The sequence below is a fragment of the Anser cygnoides genome, chromosome 6 (genome assembly GCF_040182565.1).
Source record: "Anser cygnoides isolate HZ-2024a breed goose chromosome 6, Taihu_goose_T2T_genome, whole genome shotgun sequence".
Classification (NCBI taxonomy): Eukaryota; Metazoa; Chordata; class Aves; order Anseriformes; family Anatidae; genus Anser; species Anser cygnoides.
In genome coordinates this window covers 29153492-29181296 of record NC_089878.1, presented here as the reverse complement: position 1 = coordinate 29181296, position 27805 = coordinate 29153492, and the positions used below count along the sequence as shown (strand labels likewise).

The following is a 27805-nucleotide window of genomic DNA, read 5'->3' as shown; positions in this document are numbered from 1 at the left end:
CGTTCCTGTCCTGTAATTCAATTTCATGATTATGGTTTAACAAATCAAGGGGTACGGCAAACAATATATTTTAGCCATCATTTAAAGTAAAGTCAAGTTCCTGACAAGATACATAGGGTGGTGCTACAAGATATGTTTCCATTTGACTAGTTTTGGTTAACAGAAAAGTATGACTTACCCATTCTCTCCCATTTCTTAACATAGAAAAATACTGAATCAGAATAAAACATTGCTAGATTACACCCTCAATGCATTTAGTATCCTCCTGTTTCTTTAGGAGAGCAGCTGTAACTTGCTAGGGGCTTTCCAAACACTGAGGATAGTCCTTGTTTCTGGGAGATGTCAGGATTATGAGACACTGGCACTATGTAAGAGATGCCTAGTTAAGGCTTGTCCAGAAGACAGCTACTCCACAAAACTTTACTCAACAGACTCTAGCTATTTGGAAGCTTACAGAATACTCAAAATCCACCACAACAGTATGCCATAGAGAGGCATAGAGAGAGGAGGTAAAATTAAGAGTTGTGCTGCTGCTCTTGGGCCAGTATGTATCAGGAAAAAATAGTTACATAGTGAAAAACAGCTTTCTACACTAGTTTCAGAACTTATATGTGGAATACTCACTGCGCATTCACATATGCACACATATCCAGCGAGACCAAGATCTACTTGCTTTCATAAATTACCAGAGATTTCACCTGCAATGGTGTTTTCCCTGTAATTCTGAGAATCAAATTTGGGCCATTTCTCCCAGGCCATCAACTTTTCTCATTCCTTAACAAGCAGACCATTAAACCATTTCCGTCTCTCTTACTTACTCAGTTACATAAAATAATTACTCTTGGTTCCAAAAACTGTAATGGATGCTTTATCTCCTCTCCAGTGACCATTCACCAGAAAATATTACATGTAATTAAGAGCTCTGGAGAAAGAGAGAGAGAGAGAGCAATGATTCCCTGTATGTAGATGATTTTAAATGAATTCTGTATGAATATGAATTAATATGACTTAATACTAATTACCAGAGAGACATTAATGCTAGTATACCTAAGTAAACCCTGGCAGAAACAGTGACCAGCAACTACTAGTTATCTATACTGCTACCCAAAACTAAGCTATGTTTTTATTTGGGAGTGAAGTGGCAATAAATTGCTCATTGCAATATATGTACCAGTCAGATGGGCAGCTTTATGAAAACAGGATGAAAGTTCTGAAAAGTAGTTGAACGATGACTATGGAATATTGCTGAGCTCGTACTTGGATCTGTATTAACAGGTATTGCCATTTCCCTTCTGGCTGGATTCATCTTTTTCTCCTATACCTGTGTTTTAGGAAGGTCCAGCTTAGAGGAATGGTGATTTGGTGATGATAGTTCTTAGAAGTCTAATCAAAATCTTGAAAAGGTTTATTTGTTTGTTTGTTTTGTCTGACTATTGGAAAAGTATATATTAGGGGCCTTTACAGCAAGGCAATTAGGATTGCTAGAGCTACTAAATTTTTTTACCTACCAACGCTGTACATGCTGCTTTGCAAACATATGTGACAAAGAATGATTAGTTCTACCAAAACTGTCATAAAATGTAAGCATGGTTCCTACACATTACTTTCCCACTGCCTTACCTCCTTCGCCTGCTGGGGAACTTTGTCTTAGTGATGGAAATCACTTCACTGTGTAGACAGTATGGAGACAGTAAATGCCAAAGTTTCTGGTGGCCTGATCTCTGGGCAATATATTTCCTAGGCAGCCTCAGAGCTTTATGTTCCATAGTTATGAGGAGCAGGATATTTTGTAAACCTGGGAATCCCAGGGCTTTCATCATTTTTAATTCTAAAATAACCTTCCAGATATTTTGTCTCAGATTCCTGCCCCAAGAGGGAGTTTAGGGCAGCCCCCTCAACAGATAACTGTAGGGAAAACTCTATTTATGGCCAGAACATTATTGTCTTCCACAGATAATTGAAAATTATGAGGGCTTTTTCTCTTAAAAGATTTTTTTTTTAATATCAATTACCTCCATAAGGCAGAAGTGTCTTTTCTGCCTGAGACTGTACTACCTTAATCTCCCTTCAGGCTCTCAGCAGGATTCCTACATTTCTATCCAAGATTCCCAGACAGTACTAAATATTTTCTGTTATATAATTATTCCGTACATGTGCAATAAGTCTTTTCCTTTGGGTTTACATTACACTTCCTGTGCTTGAGTAGCTCCAGGTGCTACAGTATAAACAGTTATGCTCATTCTAATAAATGGTAACAGAAAATAGATCCTCAAGTCCAAGAAATTTCAGATTCTAGCCAGTTCTCCCCATTCAAGGATGGATAACTTCTACCTTGTTAAAAATGAACTATTGCTATCTACATTGTTAAAAATAGACTAAATGGAAGTTGCACTTTGAGATGGGGTGAAATGAAAACTTGGAAACATTTTCACTTGAGAAGAGAGAAAGACATACATTTTCGCAAAATAAAATCAATTGGACAATGCTGCTTCACATTAACAAATGATCAATTATACTGTCAGATAATTAAAAGAAAGTTATTATTTCTATTCAGTAAATGTAAGATAGCCTTAACAATGTTGTTGAAAAGCATTCTCATGGATAGGTTTCCACACTCAAATATTGAGATACAAAAACAATCAGATATCTAATATGATTTGACTATGCCTGGAACAGGATGTTCAAGTTTCCAGCTGTAGAAACTAGAAAATACCTTGACACTCTCTGGTTCAGAGATGTAACACCTGTGTCTGTTTTATCTGCCTGCAAGACACAAGCAGAAGGAAATATTTCAGCAATAATCAGTTATAGCTGGTCTGGACAAGTTTGGCATTGAGTAGTGGAACTTGTAAGAGTATGTGTTGTTGTTTCTGCAAGTATTTTTTGATCTGATGTAAGGCCTTAGTGCAAATCTGTAGCTTATGTGAGGGTGTTTCTCTGAAGGTGGACTCCTAATTATCTTCTATGGCTCTGAGTTTTTATGAGCATGTAGGCTGAGAAGCCATTGGAGCCTGTGTATAAATGCTTATTGATGGGGGTAAGAGCTTTCATTTCAGTCCTCCTCTGTCTTCATAATTCAGGAGCAGTAGCAGCTAGGGCCGATGCTGAAGAAGGAAAAGATTTTATGGAAATCGAATACTAGGTAAAGGAGAAAAGATCTTTTACAGGAGGAAAATAAAGGATATATATAGGATTAAAAACAAACTAAAAAAAAAAAAAAAGAATTGGTGGAAACCAAGATTGATGTTTACAAAGTAGGAAACTATGTCCAGACTCGGTCATGCTTCTGGGTGGTCTAAGGCCATTCACTTCCTCTGTAATGAAAGTTCATATAAGATGTGGTAGTTCACATAAGATGACTTCTGCTGCTGGAAATTCATCCTTACTACTCTTCTTGTTTATCACTATTCTCCCTGTCTTCATCTCCCAGTGTTCTTAAATAGGTACCAGATATGAAGGAAACAGGGTGTTTTCTTGTTACCTTAGGGTGTTGTTAACTATCACCAGCTCAAAGGCCAAATGTTATTAGGAGTACAGGTAAATGAAATGTTGGAGTTCAGTGTGGGAGAGGAGGTGGAAATGCAACAGCAGCATCTCTGGGCCAACCTGAAGCATTGGTAAGTTCTGTGGGTCCTGACGCACTGATCGTAACTTCCCATACGTGAGGAATTCCTTCCTTGGGAGAGGAGATTGAACGTGTTACAAAATTGTTTCTGCATGAATAACCTACCCTGATTCCTGTCTTTGAGGAGACACTGGGTTGGACAACAAACTGCCTTCATGCAGAAAAATCAAGGGATAACTGATTGATATTGCTTGGAGGAGTACATACTCCTACCAGAACTAAATGAGAAAACATTTTGCCCACAACCCTCTGTGTAGCAACACACTCAAGCAAATGATTGTCCACTGAGAGTAGCATAGATTTGTTGCTCTGACTGCAGAGAGCTTAATGTTTTAGCAGCTTCCAGTAGTCTTAATATTGTGTGGCTACAATCTGCCTTTGAAGTATCTGTATCTGTATTTGCTGTGTCTTGTGGTATGCCTCAAGCTCAGAGATCCCACCTCAGTGAGCTTAAACTGTGGTAGAGAGTCAAGCTTTGTGTGGCAGTACTTGATTGAAAAACATTTCATCTAATTCATCTGTTTCAAGGACGGCAAAAAAAAATCAAACCTTCCCACGTACTCTTTATAAATCATCCTGGCTAAAACACTGGTAAATTTGTTATCAAAAATGCACCACCTTTTACTGCGAATTCCAAACAGCCAATACCAAAAGTCAGATCTGAACCTGTAGGGAAGATATAAATTGATCAGGCTTTTTGGGAAGCTATAAATTACAGGAAAGCAAGACAAGCCTCTTTAAAGCATTGACAACAAATATAAGAAAAAGATGATTGAACACAAAAATGCCAAAATATAAGTATGTTGTTCCTAGGAGAGCAAGGGTAATGAGAATTTTGCTAGCTTTGAATAACAGTGGTGGGGTTGTGGGGGGTGGGTAGTGGAAGAAAAAGACCTTAGAAAATTAGAAATATAGACAATGAAGGAAGATAAAACACTTGATGGTGTAAAGTCGTTCATGTGGTATACTAGAAATAATAATGATGAGGCAAAATGAGTCATAATCATTAGTGAATATTTAACTAGTATAGAATGACAACTAATACTACTATGCAACTTTATTAAGACATTCTCAACAACATGTCACCAACCCCATCTTAAATAAAAATGGAATATAAATTCAATTTAAAACCTCTGAATGAAGGATTGAATAAAAACATCTGGCTATGAGATCCATGCATGTGTTTGCAATAGATTCTATTTTAATGCCCTGCTATTGTCACCTTTTATCATCTTTGCAAGCCTGCAGAACCAAGGAAGGATAATGCACTATGCAATAAAGATATAAGGGATCTTCATGGGGTGTGAAAAGGTTCCAGATGGAGTCAGGAAGTGAGAGAGTTATAGAGGTGTTTTGTGTAAGTAACATGATGACCCACGTTGGCTGGAAGCCCCAGTTCTCAGAGTATCAGAGTGAGCTGGGAAATAGTAGAAAAGGAGTGCTACAGAGAGGAGAAGCTTTGGGAATATAAGAGAGGACTGTTAGATGAACATTTTTAATAAGCTGGAAAAAAGGATAATTTTGTAAGCATCTGTGTCCAGCAAAGTTTGGTTTGCCTAGTACTCACTTTGAGAATACTGGTATTATTTCTCTTCCGTTCTGTTATTTCACAATGAGATAAATTCTAGCTTTCTGGAGATGTTATATCTTTCCTTAATTCATTGGTAGGAGTAACTGAACGCTGGTCTAGCATTGAGGGAACATCTGAACAAACAGTTAAAGGGAGAGACATGCTCTAAGATGACCAAAATTCACCCAGATTGGGGTGGTTTCTTGTGCCTAGTAAGCCACATCTGTAGTAAGCCTAAATTAATAGTATTAGATTAATTTTCTATAGATTCACCCTGTATATTCTTTTCTTCTTTTCTTTTTTTTCCCTACAGAACACAGTTGTGAAAAACAAACCTTTGAAACAACCTTTGCATGTATATGCTCTTCACAGGCTTCGTACCCATGTCATCTATATTAACTTTCCACGTGAAATCTAGCTAGAAGTCTTCAAGTGAATTGAAAGAATAAAACAATTGCCTCTTTTTTTTTTTTTTTTAACCCCACATTAACCTGAATAAATCATCAGAGCACTCTTCATTGGTTAAGAGCACATTTATCCCTTTTTTCTTTGGATAATGCATGAAACAAATGGGAGGTCAGGGATGTCTCTGCCAGCTCAGACCTGTAGTCCAGATAGTTCAGTAAGAAGATAATGATCAGTAGTGAACCAAAGGCAGATGAAAATTAACATGAAGTAAGGTGGCATGGAAGGGTTTTTCTATGAAAATACCTTGTCCTAACTTTTATACTTGTCCTTTAAGCACTGAAATTTGAAAGTTTATATCCATTTTAAAACTGATGCATTAACTATAAATTTAATATAAATAAAAAGATAAATTTTTAAAAAGCTTGCATTTCATTACTCTTCCCATTTATTCCTTTGAGATTCTTGATTTATATACATTTTTGTTCTTTTCTGCATCTTTTCAATTTAAGACTCATGCCTATTCCCAAAAGACAAAGTTAATTAACTAAAAATGAGGAGGAAAAAAAATCAACGCTTTGTTTCTGCATGCTTTCTACATTAGAGGGCAGAGTTCTACCTCATCTTTCTATTCATCTTTTATTTATTCATATATTTTTGATAAAATTAATTGGGAATTCATTAAAAAGTCTATGTTAGCTTCTTGGGGGAAGAGACTGTTTAATATACAAATGTGCTGATACAATATGTCAGAATCAATATAACCCTTATTTTGAGGCATTATTTGAGGAAAATTAACTCTGTGTCTCCATTCAAGCTTAATTTTGTGCTGCTACAAAGATGATACAGCAACTGACAAAGGTAAGAATATCTAAGAACCATGATATGAAAGAACTTATGAAAGAACTTCTTTTACATCTTTCTACATTTACTCAATTTCTGAACATTTTTTTTGGGGGGGTGGGGGGGAGAGAATTGGCACTGAAATAAACAAGAGCTTCTGATCACTTTCAGTTACAAGATTTCAAAAAAGGAAAAAGTGTTGCATTACAAGAAAAGTTATGTGAGGGGATGGTAAATACCATTTAATAGTATGAAACATCCAAGTACAATTAGGAATAGAAGATGAATGAAATCAGTGTCTTTACTGTAACCTAACTACTTAATTAAAGGTTATTATCATCTGCTTGTTTCTGCTTTAACAATTTCTCTACACATCTCTTGGATTTTCAGGGATCTGAGAGTCCTTGTGTACAGGGTAGTTACTCATTTTTCCGAGTCACACATCAAACCTAAGTGTGATAAATTATACTGAGAATTTTTAGGATGCACCCCAAAGCTGAAAATGAATAGTTCTGTATCAGTACTTGTTAAGTAACTTGTGGACATGATGAGTTATTCAGCATTAACCAATATTAAAGTCTGAAATGACTTTCCAAAATTTTCTTTAGTCTTGTTTTAAATGTTCAAAGTTTTAAATCAAAATAAAATGATTTAATTTATATAATTGTTGTGGTTTAACCCAGCTGGCAGCTAAACACCACACAGCCATTCGCTCACCCTCCCCCCTCCCTCTCTGGGATGGGAGAGAGAAACGGGAAAGTGAAGCCTGTGAGTTGAGATAAAGACAGTTTATTAAGACAGGAATATAATAATAACAATAATAATAATAGTGATAATGATAATAGTATTAATAATAATAATGTGTAAAAAACAAGTGATGCACAATGCAATTGCTCACCACCCGCTGACCGATGCCCAGCCTATTCCCGAGCAGCCAGCCCCCCACCCCGGCCAGCCACCCCTATATATTGTTTAGCATGACGTCAGATGGTATGGAATACCCCTTTGGCCACTTTGGGTCAGCTGTCCTGGGTCTGTCCCCTCCCAGCTCCTGCTGCACCCCCAGCCTGCTCGCTGGCAGGACAGAGCAAGAAGCCGAAAAGTCCTTGGCCTGGTGTAAACACTGCTCTGCAACAATTAAAACATCAGCATGTTATCAGCGCTCTTCTCATCCTGATCCAAAACATAGCACCCTACCAGCTACTATGAGAAAAATTAACTCTGTCCTAACTGGAACCAGGACAATAATATTTTTCCCCATATTCTCTGTTTCACAAAGATTTTTTAATTATTCTTAACCAGACTGTTCTGACAGGAATACTGTTCTTTGTATCTCATGACCATTGTCCCATGTCTGCAGCCAGGCAGTAAATGATGAAATGTCTGCTATTTCACCCATAGAGCATGAGTCCCATAGAATGGGATGAGACACTGAATATCTGACTTGCATTCCAGCCCTCCCTAACTCTCCATGGCAGAGGGTTGGAACTAGATGATCTTTAGGGTCCCTCCCAAGCCATTCTATGATTTTCAGTAGGTTTAAGCTTGGACTGAACAGTAACTAGCATAATAGATTTGGAAGATATCTACAGAAAGCGTGTTGTCTGTATCTGCTTTCAAAGGCAGAGAAACTGCCTCTAAGTTACTCCTGACAGACATTCATTTACCTCCTCCTTAAAAAATCCCAGTGCTGAGGACTCTGCACCTTTCTTATGCAATCTATTCCTCCACTTCTACTTCCTTCTCATCAAAAAAGGTTCTCCTGAAGTCTAACCTCTATGCTTGAACAGAAGATGAATTTGAGTTAAGTGCAGTTTCCTCAGCCCATTTTCAATCTCACTTAAATCCAACAAATGTAAGTCAACTGGCGTCCCCCCATACTGCTCCTTCTCCTTCATAATATTGTCAAATTCATTTGCTTGTTTCAGTACCTGAGGAGCAAGACAACAACAGGGGAGCCAGTGAAAATGTCAGGAGCCCATCTCTGTATGTATGAACCTGTAACAGAAATCATGTTGAGATAAGGCAGGCTTCAGGCTGAGACATGAGTGATCCAGTCTTGCACACAGTGTTGATTTTTTCAAGCACTCTCCCAGGTATGTGCAACATGCACGTACTTTAATGTTGCCATTACAGTGTCAGAGTAAAACAGGGAGTGGGAAGTTGATGCATCACCAGGTGGTAGCTTAACTAAATAATAACCATTGCCCTATTTAATTTGCATTGTGGCAGCACTGAAGGACCCCTCTAGAATGTTTTTCAGGAGAAAATCATAAAGCATTTTATAAATAGTAGCTAAATACGTATCACAGGCTGGAGGTGCTTTTTTTTTTTTTTTTTCCTCTTTCAACTAGAGAAACCTACAGCATACAGTTGTCTTTCATCTTGTTAAGCAAGCAGTCTATAGGAGAGACAGTGACAAAGTACAAAGCAAGTGACTACTCATCTCACACCCATCCTTCCTTCTTGAAACAAAGGAGCTAGTTATTTTTCTTGTGTAGAAAAGACAAGTACTGTTTCTGCTCTACTAGGGTGACTGTAGGAAGTGTTGTATTGATCGTATCTCCTCAGTGTGAGAAATGGAAAACAATCTGTAATTTCCTGCCTAATAATTCTGAGTATGATGAATCAGGAAGCAAGTCCTAACTAACTTTACTACGTGTCCTTACTTCTCACCTGAGAATAGCATAGAAATAGTCAGCACTATACCCTGCAATAAATGTATCAGTTTGGATACATTAACCAAGTCCTTATCCATTCATACATTTTGCTTCTGTAAACTGGAGTTGCTCATTGGGTTAAAGATCTTTATTTGAGAACAAACACACACCATGATTCTAAGCCAGAACAGATGGATCTAGTTTAAAGGCATTTCTTCATTCCCTCAATCTCAGCTCAACTATTATCCTTACTGCTGTCACAGAATCACAGAATCACAGAATCGTCTAGGTTGGAAGAGACCTCCAAGATCATCTAGTCCAACCTCTGCCCTAACACTAACAAGTCCTCCACTAAACCATATCACTAAGGGCTACATCTAAACGTCTTTTAAAGACCTCCAGGGATGGCGACTCAACCACCTCCCTGAGCAGCCCATTCCAATGCCTAACAACCCTTTCGATAAAGTTCTTCCTAACATCCAACCTAAATGCTGCCTTCTCTCAATCTGAAGAATTCAAACCAAGTCACGCGCATTCCAAGAGTTTTCACTTGTCCCTGCATCTTAGTTTCATCCATATAGGATTGAATTTTGTAAATGAAAAAGAAATACGAATCTATTGATTTTTCACAGTTTCAGAAGACACTAGAAACCGACATGTTTTATTTGGTTTCAGTCTCCTCACAGAGAGAATATACATTGGAAACAGGTGACAATCTGAATGATGGATTAAGAGGCCAAGTGGTTTTGCAATAACCTGGTGCCTGAAAATGCTGATTTTCTAGTCAAATCCGAGGTCCCCAGTAATCTCTCTACTTGACCCCAGGCAACTCATTTGATCTGTCTGTAATTTTAACTTTTCCATTAAAACATGAGTAGTATTCCCTTTATCTGTGTTGTCATTTTAAGTAATAAAATCTTTGAGGCAAGCAAGTTGTATTTCATTTGCACAGATCTTTGCTCAGTTTAGAAATATGATCAAAAAAACATCATTTCATCCTCTTTCACACTTGTTACTGAAATTTAATACAGAACTGATGTATAACTGATAAATGTCTCGATTACACTTATTGTAGAATTGGGAAATAGCCATATTACCTCATCACCATATCTGAAATACAACAGCAGAAAAGTTCAGTGGAAGACTGTATGCTCCATTTAAATGATACCTTGAATTTCATCTTAAGTGCTTATATTTCTAATGCCGCAAATGATGTAAAGATTAGACATGAAAAGGTAAGACAGCTGGCAGAACTGTATTCTCTCTAAAAGCTCATGAAAATATGGAAAGAAGTATCAGGAAAGGAAATATGGAATGGAAATGAGAATAACTGCAGAACTATCTTCCTAAAATGACCTCATTAAAAAAGCCAGTTACATGTTTGCTAAACTCCTGCTGAGATGACATTAAACAAAAGATCCTTTACAACTGGAAGATATTAAAGGATACAACATAGTAATTCCACATGCCCTTTTCAACATCAGCTGAAACAAATATAATATATTCCTTTGTAAATACTACACTTCATGCTGTTCAACGACTGTTTCATACTTGCCCATCTTTCACCTTGATAATGTGATTATAATGGTACAAGGTATTCCACATAGATGCAATTTAACTGTCTACATGTTTCCTAGTTAGAGTGTACCTTGTACTTGACCCAAGTATTGTATAGTTATTAATAGTTATCCTGTGGGAAGTCTCACTGATATATTTACTAAGTTCACATTGTTCTTACCCTCAGTAAAAGAGAGGAAAAAAAATAATAATTCCATTGAGAGTACCATCTAAACAAATCACAAAAATTAAAAATGAGTGTGGATCCTGAGTGCAAAAAATTAATAGAAAATCATGATGATTAAATGTTGTGATCGTATTTCACTGAAAGTTCTGAAAAAAAATCCCAAAGATAGGGACTAGAATTCATACATTTTGGAAAACATATTGAGATCTTAGCTGCTGAAGAGAAGATCTTTCTTCCAAAACTTCCATGAAGCAGTGTCCATTTCTATTACTGAAACATTTATCCCCTTACACTTTTCTTGACTACAGGTTTATGTTTCTGCAGGTTTCCCAGAAGGATTTGATAGATTGGCACATTGCCTGGGGTCAGTAATAATGGAACAAGTTTATCATGGTGCAGTCCCTCCCTGACTAGAACAGTTAGATTCGATTTTCTGTGTTTATATACACTGACCACCATGTGCTTCCAGCCTCCATATATTCTAAAATAAATTAAGAAAAAAAATGACCATAAATAAATAAATACAGAAAAAGAACATCTGAGAAGAAAAATACATATTTCACGTTCCTTTCCAAGTATGAGTCTTCTTGAGAACTAAATTAATCTTGGAAACCTGATAGATTTTGGCTTTTGGAAGCAGTGTTTTGATCTCCCAGCCAAAAGAGAAGCTCCACAGATCTAGTATTGTACATATGCTGTGTGAGGAACCCTCCTTTTGAAGAGTTTCCAGTCTAAAAAATCTACGAGGCAAATTATGAAAGGAGAATGAAAGGCACAGTGAAATGACTTCTATTAGAAGACAGAAAGAGAGATTTCAGTGACTCCATTCCCATTTCTTTGTTCATGAAAGAGTGTTGCCTCTGTAGGGAAGCTAAAGTTACTGGAGATATGACAGAAATCAGGTGGATGTTGGTATTTTTCTCTATATATTCCTAGAACAGTTCCCTATAGATTTCTATATCCCAGAACAAACGCTGCTTTAATGATTTAAAGCAGGAATCTGAACACCAGTCACATAATGCTTATCTCTGGAGCCTGTTTCTCCTAAAATAATATCTTATTCTTCATATTCCTCAAACAGCAACAATTAAAAAAAATAATAAAAAAAAGAAGAAAAAAAAATCCCAACCAACTTATTCGACATATATATTCAAACAAAAACTCACTTTCACTTCAACCCACATGTTCTAATTTACATATTTTTTATACTTCTCTTACCATTCATGCATACCTGCAAAAGATCAGAGGCAACATTACCATTCTAACTTTAAGTCTACTCATGAAGAATCCATACCACGTAGCCTTTATTTTTCATCAAAACAGTGCTTATAAAGAACATAAGAATACAAAATAACCACAAAAGATGTCCCCTATGAAAGGTCTTATTCAATCTTAGACTAGTATCTACTTTTCATTTGAGGATGGATGTTTTGATTGAAAACTTTAAATGTGGTACGTGTCAGCCATTATCATTAGTATTTACTAAAGTCATGAGAATAAAACAGACAAACACTGGAATTTTCAAAGGACAATAATGCAGTCAGCCCCTTCACTTCTATAGAATCTTTTGAGTGCCTAAGCTTCATCCATTCCGGTTTACACTAAAGCCTTTTCTATAATGACATTCCAGACAATAGCACAACACTTTTCTTTTTCACTGCTGAACTCTTGATCTACCGTCTTTACTGTGTTTCTTTTTATAAATAATTTTATGGTCAAATACCCAGCTGAAATTTAAATAAAATGAAATCATGACTTCTTTTCACCATTAGCCCAAGATAACATAATAGCATTATGACAGGTGAAGGTTAACATTTCTAGTGGAACTTTCATTTAAACCATCTCAAAGCAAGATGGCATGCATAATTGCTTTGCACCAATAGAGGAAATAACTCCCATTAATCCTGCAGTGAAGGTCATAGAAACATTGCACTGGCTCAGAACAGTTGCAGAATGAAGACAGAAGAGAACGACTGAGTCATTTAATTCATTCACCCCTACCTACCAGCACAACCTCAGGAAACTATTTATCTAGCCAGTACAGAATTATTTCAGTTATAACTCACTAGCAAATGGAAATCAGTTTAGAAGAAGTAAAAGGGAGGTGAGTCTTTGTTAAGAGTTAAAAATGTCTTTAACTTGTTTTGAAAAAAAAAATAATGCTAATTTGGACCTGGTCCTATGATAAACAATACTTCCCTCTTCCAACAATATACAGAAGGAAGTTCTGGTGAAGTGAGAATCAGGCCTTCTATTTTTAATTATTTTTCATTTTTGCTATTATTAACATGCCCTTGTTCCCTGTAAAAATACCAGGAGACAATCTATTCTCATGGTACTTCTGGCCCAGTTTTTCAGACCCAAGAGAATCTGTTAGTTTGGAATTCAATGATTAGATGAACAAAACCAGAACTCCATCATTACTTTTTACTTTCTCATAAAAGGTAAAGAACTTGAACTTGCACACTATGGACATGCAGGGCGATCAGTCCCTGCTTCTTGGAGTCACAATAAAGCCATGACTTTCCAACTGTAGTTTTCGTTTAGTTAATGTGAAGCAGAAAGTGGATAGGTATGGAAAAGTCACAACCTTAATTGAATATGCCAAGCCACAGCAGTATTGTGTGAAGGTCAATACTGTGTAAATAAATGCTCCAGTACTTGTTTTTTATGGTGGGCGTATGAGGAGTCTAAATGCTATGCAAACAATTAGGATTGATTTAATTATGTTCAGGGGCTTCTTTCTTTGTTTGTTTTCAGTTATTAAGAAATGATCAAGTCTCTCAAAGCAAATACATGGAACTTCTCAGGAAGTCTCAGCAGAAATGAAATTTCTGTGTAACTTCCAATATAAGACATCCATTTTTCCTGAAACTTGAGAGATTTCTTTCTAAATAAAACAGTTGCTCTTTTCTCACCTGAAATTCATAATGAAGTCAATCCATTTGTACCTACACAGATCAGTTCTGAAGTATTTAAAAAGTGATTAGAACAACCTTATAAGAACAGCTAGCAATACAGGGTGATATTGATCTCCAAGAGTGCCATTAAGCACAGATTAAATAAAAATAAAGATATGACTGTACCAACAAGTATATAACCTAGCTCAGGACAAGTATTTGGGACAACAGCTTGTGTCCCAAAGGCAAATTTTTTGAATTGGACAGCAGATAATCATTTCACTCTGACACAAAACTAAGTTGCTGCCAACTCTTTCAGCTGATTCTTGCCTTTGTGAGGACATCAGCATCTCTAAGTCATTCAGTAATTCAGAAAACTGATCCAGATAAAACAAACAAACAAACAAAATTAACTTTCAGACAAATCAGTCTTTGAGTCAATCCAGCATGTGCCCCAAAAACATTATGCCAGCACAAGCAAACCAACAGAAATCTGTGCCCTTGCCTGGGGAAGAAGAACAGAGTCTTCCCTTTCACTGAGAAATGGCATTTATATCATCTTTAAGTGACACAGTTAAAGTGCAGGACTGAACCAGTTTTAATTTCTTCCATGTGCTACCATTCCACAACCATAGTAAAAACCCTTGTTTCCAGTTTTGCTACTGGCTCACTACTTTGGCTTATTTGGGCTGAATTTATCTCCCTTTTGACTAGCTTGCTGTACTCCCATATGTACTATTTGTCTCTGCAACAACAACAACAACAAAAGTGACTTCATTTCTTTGGAAGATATTTCTACCAATTAAAATACTCTACTTCAATCTTCATCTAGGACTTTCTACTAGACCAGTCCAGGGTTATTAACCCTGGGAATCTCATATCAGTGAAAGTCACAGCAGAGGTGTGTTAGAGCAGCATGATACTTTGGTACCAAAACAATATCATATCAGTTGAACATCACAGCTAACTATAGGACAGAATAAATTCATTGATCAGTCGTTGATAGTTGACAAATGCTGTATGACTCTTTGCCTTCCAGTGGGCTTCTTACATGGCTAAGCTCCCAGATATTCCACTGGCTGATGGTGCCGCAGCTGATCGTTTACTTTTATAGTAGATGTATTGTGATGTACTGGAATGAATCACTGAAATAGGTAAAGGAGTTTAAGACTTGAGAGTACATCTCAGCTGATCTAATTGATTGTGTTTGATTACATGTGACAAAATCTCAAATGCTGTAAACTAACTGCATTGATTTGAGTAGAGTTAACACCTATATATAAACAACTTTGGAGTTGATGTGTGAACCTGGAGAATCACAGCTCCCAAAAAGATTTAGGTAAGAAAAATGATTCTTTTTTTTTTCTCTGCTGATCTTTTCAGGACATATTCAAGAACATACTGAGTTGTAAAACCTCTTTCCTATACCTGTCCTATCGAAATATTGGGTACCAGTTATGCAGATTTTGAAATACATAATCACATATACTTAATGCAATTTAAACCATCTATAAATATCTCTTTTTCTCTGCAAATAGCAAACCTTGCTCTGTGTCTGTTGTTTTTTTTCCCCCATTTTGTTTGTTTGTTTTGTTGTTTTGTTTTAATAGCAACATGAAGGAAACTGATCTTTTTTTACTCATGGAAGGATAAATTAACATAAAATAAAAAACAAGTAATCTAAGAAATACAAAAGCTCAAACTATGTCTGGAGAGCTTTCGGAAAGAATTGTGAAAAGCAGCAGTTGAACTGAACTTTGTTCACTTCATTTGTTTTCAGTATTAAGGAAATCAGGCAAAATAGCAGGCCAGGCTGACATGTGGTTTGGGGAATTCAGCTGAGCATCTGGCCATTTGTACTTAGAATTCCGACCAATTATTGCGGTCAGAGCTGCAGTAATGTAAACCAACAACTATGAATCACATATCAATCACAAAAATATTTTGTTGTGAAAAAAAACAGGATAAATATTTGGAATTTTCTTTGATGTGATCAATTCAGCACAAAGGAAAAACTTGTCTTGGTTATAGTGATGTTCTGGGGAATATTTTTTTTTTGGCTAGATACTGATTTATTAATGTGACTATAAATTTCTAGCATGTGGCAGGCACAGTAAAAATGATTGAAAATGAAAATCAGAAATGACTTAAAAAAAAAAAAAAAAAAGAAAAGCCTGCTTTCCCTGCTTTCAGGAACTGGATTTTGCACAGTCAGAATTGGAATCATATCTTCCAAACCATATTCCAGCCACACGGCCCGTAAAATGAGGACTAGAAATTGGTTGGTGCAACTCAGTTATTCCAGAAAGATGGAGAAGGTATGCCTTTAAGATGATGTCTGACAAGTTTATGAATACTGTTATACCATCCAGTTCCTACTAAAGCAACTGCCTAGATGAAGCATCCAGGTTCTCTGATAAACCAAACTATTGCTCTTCTGCAGAGATACAAATGGTCTCTTACACAGGAGAGAAGAAAGGGAAAGTGATGTACCATTATTTCAGTAAGGCTTTTGGTTATGACTCTATAGCTCTCTAGGAGTGTATTGTCTTTATCAAATTACAATAGGATTCCAGCAATGTACTGGAACAGATTGGTTTTCAGTTATCATTTTTGAAGGCCAATTATCAGTTTCTCAGAACTGAGCTGGAAGGATACATCAGATGGAGTTACTCAGTAGCATTTTCTGATTCCCATACCATTCAATAATTTGTCTAATGGTTTGGTTGATAAATTAAGAAAAACAAACAAACAAACAAAACCACTTGTTAGACCTGGGGTAAAATGCCATTTTGAATATGGCTACAACAAAAGGGAAAGATGGGGTGTGTATTCAAAATTACCTTGATGGAAGTGGTCTGAAATACATAAGATGCAGTTCTATAGAGGAACACAGAAAATATTGTAAATATTTGGAAAGAACTAGCTATACTTACATAAAATGTGAAAAGATAAGACCATGTTTTTCTTCAGAGGAAAGGAAAAAAATCAGGGATCATCATAACTGTATAATGGGAGTGATGTGTATGAGCCTTGTGAAGGAATTGGTTTAACATCCTTCAGCTGGATTACTGAGGAATCAGTGAATACCCCAATGCTTTAATAACAGACGTAAGACAAATGGTTAGAGGCCAAAGGTAAACAGTGGGAAGAGTAAAAGGCTATAGAACACATTGTGTCTAAGGAATGCTTTGGGAGCTTGTTTTAATGTAGACATGAGACAACCAAGGATAATACTATTCCTTATCTTTAAATACATAAGGAAGTGTTGCAAAGAAAAAGGCAATAAGCCAGTCCCTAAGTCCACTGGACATTTCATAATTGTAGCTCTTTTTCTATAACACATTTTTTGTTTGGGACCATGGTCCCATCTGCCCTGTCATTTAACAAAGAAGGTGATGATCAGTCTTTCACATGTTTTCAGAACAGTGCCAGTACCATGGAGCTCTTTAGGTACCTTCAGCATTACAGATATTGACAGTAATAGAGTTGGGCTTCACTATATCATATAGATTAGTCATATTAAAGGTGTGTTGTAGGGCAAAACATCCATATTTATGCTGTATTTAACTTTCTATTAATAATAAATCCAGGTGAAATAGTTTTGTTATTAATATTGATCACTGTTCCAATTGAAAGCCCAGATGTCAAGGTTTCCTTTAGCATGCTTAGTTATATTTAATAGTGCTGTTGATGAGTGAGAGCCTAATGAAGGCTAACAGATGGTCTATTTAATATTGCTGTAGGATTTGAAGCACTTGCCAAAACAGATACACAAAAGGATTTGACAGCCCTGTAACTGAAAACCTTTAATTACAGCTACTTCAACTCCTAGGGGTTTCTCTGAGGCTAACATAACACCGCAGCTTTAGGATAGGTCAGCATGACAGGGAAAGGCTTTGTGCAGCCAGACAGTGAGTGCTGGTAAAACTGTTTGCTGAACATTAATAAATTGGGCTTGGTGCAGGTGGTTTAGAAAAAGAAACCTACACAGAGAGGAAAATAAGTGATGGCGCTTTCTCTGCCTCTGAGAACAGTTTGCCCTTTGTCTAAAATACCACCTCTTAAAGACTGTCATCATCTGCTGAGCAGGTAGGTGGGGCAAAAGTGTGTAGCTAAAGTGGAACTTGAATTATACCTGATTTATAGGTGTGACTTCATCTTAAAATGATGTGAACCTCAGTCCACTCTTAGGGACAGAAGAGTTACAAGAAAGGGGACTAACATTTGCTGAAGCTGTAAAGCTCTTTATCTTTGAAGTAGAACACAAATTTATTCAAGACTAAAGAATACACATAAAATGCAGAAATCTATGATCCCATGGCACAGGTAAGGCTACTTCTGAGAACGTTTTTGTATCATTAATCTAAGCATAACAGTAAAGAAGGAACTGTAACAGACTCTCCATGACTTTGCCTTGGCTCTACATGCAACAGTTGTCCCCTGGTTTTCTGGCATACATTCACACCACTTCCAAAATGAAATAAGGCATAATTAGCAGTCTCATTCTTATTTGCCTGAAGTGATTTCTAGGCAATTGCTTAGAAATTGAATCAGTTACTTCAGAAAGAATAGGTGTTTCTACTGTTGTTGCTGTTTCTGATAGATCTGTTTGTAACTGAAGGCATTGATTCTTTATAAGTGCCAGGAGGAGATAATCTGCAGAGTTGTTCATATACAATTCCAGATATCTGATCAGTACTTGTTTTGTACGGTATTTTTTAGGGGTTAAAAAAAAAAAAAAAAAGTGGATATGTGCACAGAGAGAGATGAAGGCAGATTTTGAGACTCCTTGATGATGGAGTATCATTTCCCTTCACCATGAAACATCCTCCAAATGTCCAAATGTCCCCCCCGCCTCCTTTCTTACCCCAGCTTTTATTGCTGACCATGACACCACGTGGTATGGGACATCCCTTTGGTCAGCTTGGGTCAGCTGTCCTTGCTGAGTCCTTCCCCAGTTTTCTGTGCACCCACAGCCTTCTCACTGGCAGGGCAGCATGAGAAGTGGAAAAATCTTCAGCTCTGTGTAAGCACTGCTCTGCAACAATGAAAACATCAGTGTGTTATCAGCAATATCTTCATTAAAAATTCAAAACAGCGTCAAATAAGCCACTATGAAGAAAAGTACCTCAGTTCCAACCAATTACACCTGTGCTAGACCCCAGTCACAGAAACCATTTTCAAGGGAAAAATGTAAACAAACAAACAAAAAAAAAACTACATGCAGGAAACAAGATTCCCTAAACCAACCCACAAACCATGCTGGGACAGCAGAACAGGGGAGCCTATGCAGATATCCATGTATACAGAAAAGTGGTGCCACATGAAGTAACTAATTTTGCCAGTCCCCACAGTATTGACAGCCATAGATTTCATGCTCTAGTTTAGTGGGAAAATCTATGAAACTTTCAAAATTCAGAAACCACATGAACAAATTTCAAGGATATGTATGGAAAAGTCCACTGGGGACAATCCTTTTTTTCTCCACAGCTGGCTTTTCCACATGTGTGTTGGCTGATCATGAATTACCTCATGTAAAACCAGCTGCTTCTCATTATTCCGGATAATGCTGAAGCCTGATACTTTTACTGCCTCATGCAAGAACGTGTATTTTTGGCTTCATCCAAACAGAAACTGAAAATGAACAGACACCAAACACTAGCGTCAAGGAGAGAGTGTACCCTATGCAGGCAAATGAAGCAGACATAAAGAAACAAGCTACAGTTTACTGTGATTCTAATCCAACAACTGTTGAAGTAACTGGAAAGATTCCCATTGGATTCAATAGGCCTCAAGAGACAAACCACCTCCCTAATGGTCATAGAAGTGAAATGCCACAGCAATGCAACATCTTAAGAAGAGATACAGTTAGGATAATAGTAACACAGGCTGCCAGATTTGAAGGTAATTGGAAGAGAATCACTAATTACAAAGGCTGAGAAATCAGACAACTCTTTCATCATTGTATGTGGTTGAACCTGATAAGCAATGGCTAAGATGCTGGGGATGTTTTGAAGCTAAATATATTTTTAATGCGATATGCATCTTCTTTGATGTAGACACTTTCATTAAATGTTCATCTGTTTAATTATTATTTATTTTGTACAGAACTTTGGGATTTACTAAGATGAAAGAGGCTATTGTTTGTTTATTATTTTATGAGTGATGATGCCAAGGCTGACTCCTAAACTAGTCCATCAGTTGTAACATAAGACCTCAAGCCATTCTAATATAGACAATATTCTTGGAAAAATCAGCTTTGATGAAAATGCATATCCACAAAGGATATTCCATAATTAGAGGAGGTACAAAGCATTGAATGTTCCAGCAAAGTCAATTAAACACTAATTACTATTGGATTCAGATCTGCCATTCCATGATAAATTGCTGAAGTAAAAGTATCTTTTCCACACAGAGGTGCCAAACTCACCCCTGCTGATCTTACAGATGTTTTTTCAACTACCCCTCTGATTCTGTTTGAGATGAAAATGCAAAACTTTCCCTTGTCGTAGCCACCAGTGTGAAAAACTCATTTTCCTGATATAATCTTTATGGGTAGTTTTCTTTGTGTGGTTACATAACAATCTTTTGCTTTCCACATTTCTAGGATGCACTAATGATTTCACACCCTCTTTTCTCAGGAGGCAGATCTTTCTGTAATGTGCAGTTGACATATAGTTAGTGTCTAGCCCTTTGGTATCATTCAGGTGATGGAGAGCTTTGGAAACCTCTTGACTTCATATCGATCTCAATACGCTCCATCAGGAATTCTGCAGATGACTGATTCAGCTTTTTAAATATTTCCAGGAAGTTCATCACTCATTGCCACTTTTCTCCTTACCTTTCAGTGTTAACAAGTTTCCATATGCTGTTTCCATATGCCATGTGGCTTTCATAAAATCTCAGGCAGTAACTCCTCCAAAAGCCCAGCTACCTTTGTGGTGGTTTTGTTTGGTAGCATATTCATCCAAAACATAAAGATGAAGTGAAAGACATTCATTCCACTGGCTTGATTGCACTTTGGAACGGACTCTAATGGAGTCCAAATTCAAAGATTTTAAGGTGGGAAGAGATCAATACGATCACTAATCTCTGCTTAAATTGAGTCACTCAGTTTTCCTTCATTAATCTTTCCTCTGCTTATATTGAAACAATAACAATTATACTTTAGATAGAATTGAGAATTTTTCACTGATTTTATTGTAAATTTCATGCTCGTCTATCTTTCAGCTTCTGTAGGCATGTTCATGACAGTAATTAAAACTCATTGTAGACTTACTGAAATGTCCTCAGACTGTAGTCAGTCTGATCAATATGTGGTACAGCCTCAACACAAATCCCAGCTGGGGGCTCCATAGTGTAGATGCACAGGAGAAGTTTAAATGTCTTTAGAAAGAGAAATGCAATTTGTAACTAGTTTTTTGAACCTGATACCTCAATCCTTCTTCCCTCAGTCTGGTTTCTTATTGCCTAAATATAACATGAATGTATCAAATATTCCTGAATATAACAAATTAGCTTCCTTCCTGCACAGAGAGACTTAGCTTAGTAACTTTATTTACTTTCTTTCCTCTTCTCCTGAAGACTTCTGTCATTTCCTCCATTTCCCTTTTCAAAGAAGAATGAGATGCTTTTTCAAACTGATGATTACAGACTAATGTAGCCAACCTCAAGTTTTTTTGCATCTTTGGCTGAGGGAAAATGCCTTCATTTCTCCTAAGCATTTGTATTTGAAGTTGGCAGTGCTTCTGCCCCTCCTGCATGTGCTGTCTCTGCTCAGTGGTGAGGTCAGAGATGCAGAAAGGGGCTGTTCAGGATTCTCACACAAACAGCATTTCTCACTGCTCAACTTGGATGGTTTGGAAACACAAATCTTTCAGCAGTGCACTAACCTGAGCAGTCTGAGCCCAGCACACAAAGAGAAGCATCTCCCTTATAACTTATTTAGATAATTATTACTGCAGTACAGTAGAAATGATAACTCTATGGGATGAGTGATTTAACTTCCGTGCCAGCACATTAGTCACAAAGGAATAGGTTGCTCACATTACAGCTCACAGACATCATCAGGACTAATCCTCTATAGCTCACAAGAAGATAGAACATGAATGAAGAGGGCTTTGCCTTCACCACACTTTTTTTCTGATAACCGGAGAGATTGAAATTCCTTCACTGAAGTACAAGGGCTGAAGGTGTCTTCCTGACAGCTACGTTAGATACCTACCACTTGCTGCTCTTCTTGCTTCCACCCAGCATAAGCTGCAACCTTGACTGTGCAGGCTTTGCCAAAGGGGTGGAAAAAGCTGACTTGGCAGCTGCAGCTCTTGAGGAAGCTGTGGTTTGAAATAAGATTTTGTGACTGTTTCAAAAGGTAGAAATTCAGTCACACTTTGATAACTTTGGGGTTTGTTTTGTTTGTTTTGTTTTGTTTTGTTTTCACCATCTCTATTAACTCTTCTGCCTGGGGAAAATTGCTAGCGATTCTCAGGTGTTTCGCCATCATACCTGGCTTTTGCTTACATTTAAATCAATAAATACTTACATAAATTACATAAATTCAATTTCTCTCAGCTTGTTATCACAATTTGGCAGAAGAACTGTCACTTAGCATCTATTTTCCTTTATGAATATGAGTTGGATTGTTTTCTCATGTATATGTTTCCCTACTTGTCCATCTATTCCAAGTTCATTTTAAAAGAAAATGACAGAGCATACATAAAGACCAGAAGTATTTATGGCTGAAACATCAAAAATGTTCAACTTTCAGGTTCTTGAAGGATGTAGAAGAGGGATGAGGAGACTGTGGTAATTCTTTCTAGGGAGGAGAAGGTTTCATGAAAAATCAGCAAAATAACAGGAAAAATAGCATTTGAAATCCAGAAAATAAGACTTTGAAGCAAGAGCTCCAAAGCTCCAAACCATTGACTGTTTATGGAGCTTTTCCCACAGTCACAGTCAAATGTATTAGTTGTTAACTCAAACTGTTAACACATTATAAACAATTTAAATTGCTTATAATTTAAACTGCTTATAAAGTGCTTGCTGCACTTTTAGTTTTAAGAGTATTTATAACATTTAACAAACACTATAATCTCACATAGTCTATGTATTTCTACCTTGTTACTTTCTATATCTGCTAAAACCTACACTAAATTTCCAAAAGCCATTAAAGCAAGGACAGAAACACAAACACTAATAAACTTTAAAAGCTTGTTAGCACAAAATATATTGAAAGTCTTACATGGAGAGGAAACTCATTTATAAACCAGCCAGTGCCATTTAGATAAAAACCACCTAATAGTAAAAAAACACTTTATATCAAAATATCAAAAACACTTTAAAACCTTTTCAAAATGTACTCAGAGTTCTTCAAACCAAAAGATTAATTATTTTAGGTTTATTTTTACAAATCTGACAACATTATCTTGACAAAGTGGAATTTTTATATAATGTGGTTCAGCAATAACAATTATCAATGACTGCTTATTGTTGCTCGAAATAATAATTAGTAATAATAATAAATAAAGTAAAAGTGGTTTTCATTTAAATATATTTCACTTTATTTATATTTCATTCCTTCTGTTAGTATGCCAAATTATTAATGCTGTAGTAATAAAGCCTATTTTAAATATGGCCTGGCTAAGTATACATTGAAATGTGGTGCTCTGCAAAGGAAGAAAGTGAATTCAGCAAGGTATTAGTTAAATTATAAAGGTGTTAACCAAATACAGTCCTAGTGGCTGCACAGTCAAGCTCCAGGCCTCTTTCTAAGTGTGTATCCCTTGCTCATATGTTGGGAAAGCCACCCATTAAACTCTTCTTTGGAATGAACATAGTTATTTTTATCCCCATCATTCCTAAAATGGTAGGATAATTCTAAGAGCCAACCTTGGTCAAAATTCATCCTTAATTCCTCCTGGGGCATCCTGTGCCAAGGTTATTATGGCTTATTACCTGAACAAAAGAAAGTAAGTAAATAAAACCAAATTGAAATTGTAATCCTTGTTCTGATTCAAACCTGTTTCAAAAGGATCATGGGAGATGTGAATTTATTAAAAACAGTAAAGAAAGCAATATGTGGTCTACAACAAGATTTTGTCTGATGTTTGTCCCCTTTTGTTTGATGACTGTTTCCCACATAATCATATGCGGTTAACCTCCAACTTTTCCCTGTGTGTCTAAACCATAACTAAATTCTGTCACATTTTCCCCTGCATTGTCCCTAACTGCCTTCTCCTTTGGGCCTTACAGGTACATTCCCTGCCTGAGCATTTCCTGGAGTTGCTACTGTAGCGCACCCATCTCAGAGCTTCTCAGATTCTAGCCCCAGACCCTTTTCATCACCTGCTAGTTCAAAGTGCTACTAGAAAAAAATAATAATATAATATAATATAATATAATATAATATAATATAATATAATATAATATAATATAATATAATATAATAAAGCCTCTTCTGCAATGCCCCTTATTTAAGTGATTTATCTTTCTCACCTCAATCCAGTCACTGACATACACACGCACATGCATGAGCATACACACACATATGCACATACACACTCTCTTGGACAACCTTTAACTTATCTGAGTCACTAGGATATTAGCTTTTTGTTTTATTTTTGTTTTTTTTTCAGCCATGCCTTTTACAAAGTTCAGTATACCTTGCCCAGCGGCCAGTCCTGGGAAAAGACCCAAGCACATAGTGGGCCAGATGCTTGAAATTTGATGGTTGAAGTTTATTCCTTTCTGCTATATTCTGCAAGTCTTAGGCCACAGATAGCTCTTAAGAAGAAGAAGACATAGTGGTGACATGTAGAATGTACCGTTTCTTCTTGGCAGAGGTGGGCATTTTACTTCCCAAAAATGCACAGCATATTGGGAAACTAGAGCAGCTTGTCAAAGTACAAGAGAATAACTCTTTCTCTAGGCTCAGAGACATACTCTCTGCCCAAGTGCTCCAGGTCCTTTGACATCCTCTCTCTAAAGTCAACCCTGTTGTTTGTATAATTTTTAAAAAATAGGGAAAAGGGCGTGTCTAGAATGGACAGCTCCTCCAATTCTATCACTAAAACATTTAACTAAGCTAGTTTATAAAAATTGAAAACTAAAGGGCTTAGCCAAACACCCAGTCAGAAGGACTTCCACTGACTTCCCCCAGCACTGCTAGCAGCAAAGAGACTGAATCCTGATATCCCTGGGATATACAACCCTGGTTTACCCATACAGTACATAAGGGGGCACCTGAGATACCAGGTCCTTTGTGGTCTGTTAAGCTGTCCTGATACTCAGTTCTCAAAACTAGGGTCAAATCTAAAACCAACTAAAACCGTGAGAATGTTTTTCATTACTATAGTGGCTTTTGAGCAAGGAGTCAGGGTTGAAGACTGCATGGAAGTTCATGTTCTTTGAGTTTTCATGGCGGAGGGGTTGGAACTAGATGATCTCCCAACCTGAGCCATTCTGTGATTCTATGATATGATTTCCAACACAACCATTGCCATTAAAAAGTCAGTACTTAACACCTGTGGTGGTTTTACTCAGGTGGGCAACCAAGCTCCACCACAACCGCTCTCTCACTCCCCCTCCTCAAAGAGGAACGGGGAGAAAATACGATGAAAAGGGCTCAAGGGTTGAGATAAGGACAAGGAGATCACACAGTAATTATCATGACGGGCAAAACGGACTCAGCACAGGGAGATAGTAAGATTTATTGCTTATTACTAACAAGCTAGAGAAGTGAGAAACAAAGGAAAGAAACCAAAAGCACCTTCCCCCCCATCCACCCTCTTCCACCTCCTCCCCCCAAGCAGCGCAGGGGAACGGGGGAATGGGGGTTATGGTCAGTCTATAGCGCTTCTTTTCCGCCGCTCCTTCTTGGTCACTTTCGTCCCCTGTGCTGTGGGGTCCCTCCCACGGGATGCAGTCCTTGCCGAACTGATCCGACGCGGGCTGCCCACAAGCAGCAGCTCTTCAAGAACTGCTCCAGATATGGGTCCATACCACGGGGTCCATCCCTCAGGAGCAAACTGCTCCAACCTGGGTCCCCCACGGGCAACAGCTCCTGCCAGGTCACCTGCTCCTGCATGGGCTCCTCTCCACGGGCTACAGGTCCGGCCCGGAATCTGTTCCAGCAGGGGTCTTCCACAGGCCGCAGCCTCTACCAGCACAGGTCCACCTGCTCCACCATGGTCTCCTCCACAGGCTGCAGCGTGGAACCCTGCTCCACCGTGGTACTCCGTGGGCTGCAGGGGGACAGCCTGCTTCACCATGGTCCTCACCACAGGCCGCAGGGGACTTCTGCTCCAGCACCTGGAGCACCTCTCCCCCTCCTTCTTCACTGACCTTGGTGCCTGCAAGGCTGTTCCTCACTCCTCTCACTCTCCCAGCTGCTGTGTGGCGCAGCGTTTTTTTTCCCTGTCTTAAATATGCTCTCACAGAGGTGCCAAACAACATCACTTATTGGCTCAGCTCTGGTCAGCAGTGGGGCCCTTACCTAACATGGGGCAGCTTCTAGATCCTTCTAACAGAAGCCCACCCTGTGGCCCCCTGCTACCAAAACCTTGCCACGTAAACCCACTACAACACCACTTACTATAAAACCACATATGACCTGTTGCATTTCCCTCAGGTCCTTCGAATAGGCATATGTCTGAACTGGGAGTTTCAGAACTGCTTAGTATTGGTTTAATTTTGCTGCTATTGAAACCATTGGTAAAATTTCCATTAATTTCAATAGAACAAAGTTAGACTCAGTGTAAAAACTTCATCATCCATGGTGTCAAGCTGACATTTTATTTCATGTTAATGATAATAGCTAAAAAAATTTTAAAGCAATCCATCTTCAATATTACAGAAGGGGAAAAAATAGTACTGTAAGGTGCAATGCAGAAGAGATTTTACCAAGGCTCGGGTAACCTTTGAACACCTTTAACATTAAAGTGATTTTAGGGCTGAAAAATGCTCATAATAAAAGACTTAAGAAGCTCAATCTGCTCATCCTAAAAGATCAATGGTAACTTAATTACAATGTAGGAGTGCCATCATGGAGAGAAAATACCATGTAGTAAAGGTCTCAATCTATCACAGAAAAGTACAACAAGAACCATCGGTTTCAAGTTACACCAAGCAAAATCTCTGTAGAAAAAAGACTTTTTTTTTTTTTTTTAATACAATGTGCTGATTGAGTTTCCACATTTCAAGAGCTTCATATCAGGAGTGAATACCTTCTAAAAACTGGTGTGATTGTCAAACACAAGTTATCAGTCTCAATAGGAAACTAACCAGGAAAAGAAAGGAAAAAAGGAGGAAAAATGGGCATCATTATGCAGAGGAAGAATATACTCACAAGGTGAACCAGTTGACCAGCTGAGGATACAGGTTACAATGAGGATACAGGTTACAACCTGTAGAATTGATCAAAAATCATATATATATATAAATATATATATATTTTTATTTTTTTTAACCTGAAACATGTACCTTATGGCACTGTGTAAAGACTCAGATCAAATATTATTCTGCAATCTAGATCAGTATTTATTTTGTAGAGAAGAAATTTGTATAGCTTCTGTTTGGTATTACTCTCTATTTTATCCCATTCTATGTCTGTCACTGTACTGTGACTTTACGTAACTACAAAAAATAAAAGTTACCTAATATAAAACATTCATTTGGATACATCTACTCTGTTACCTTAGTAGCTGTTCCATGATTTAAAAAACGATTTTAAAAAATACTTCCACTTATTTGTTATTCTCCTGCTTTAGTAATACTGCCAGCTGTACTTTCCACTTCATATGAATTCAGGTCTATTCCAATTTTCCACTTCCCTGCCTTTAATCCCAGTGTTACAAATGGAATCCCATGCTACACTAATATCTCTTACTCACTGGCACAGAAGAGATCAATATTTCAGAATGCCATATGTTTTATAGATCAACTGCTTCGTGCATAAGAATCCAATGGCATCTGAACCATTACACAATATTTGTAAGTTACACAAGGCAATGATTGTGAAGCCTGTCTTTGCACGAAATATCACAACCTAAGTTGTCT

The 27805-nt window shown here is 37.4% G+C and overlaps 1 long non-coding RNA gene across 2 annotated transcripts in view; it reads left to right on the top strand.

Annotated features, from left to right (window-relative positions):
- The first annotated feature begins 6334 nt into the window (after window positions 1-6334).
- LOC125180403 (uncharacterized) overlaps window positions 6335-27805 on the top strand; it is a 68258-nt gene continuing 46787 nt past the window's right edge. For both annotated transcript variants that reach the window (XR_010832447.1, XR_007158922.2), the window contains exon 1: window positions 6335-6461. This is a non-coding gene — a long non-coding RNA (uncharacterized lncRNA). The remainder of the gene's footprint in view (window positions 6462-27805) is intronic.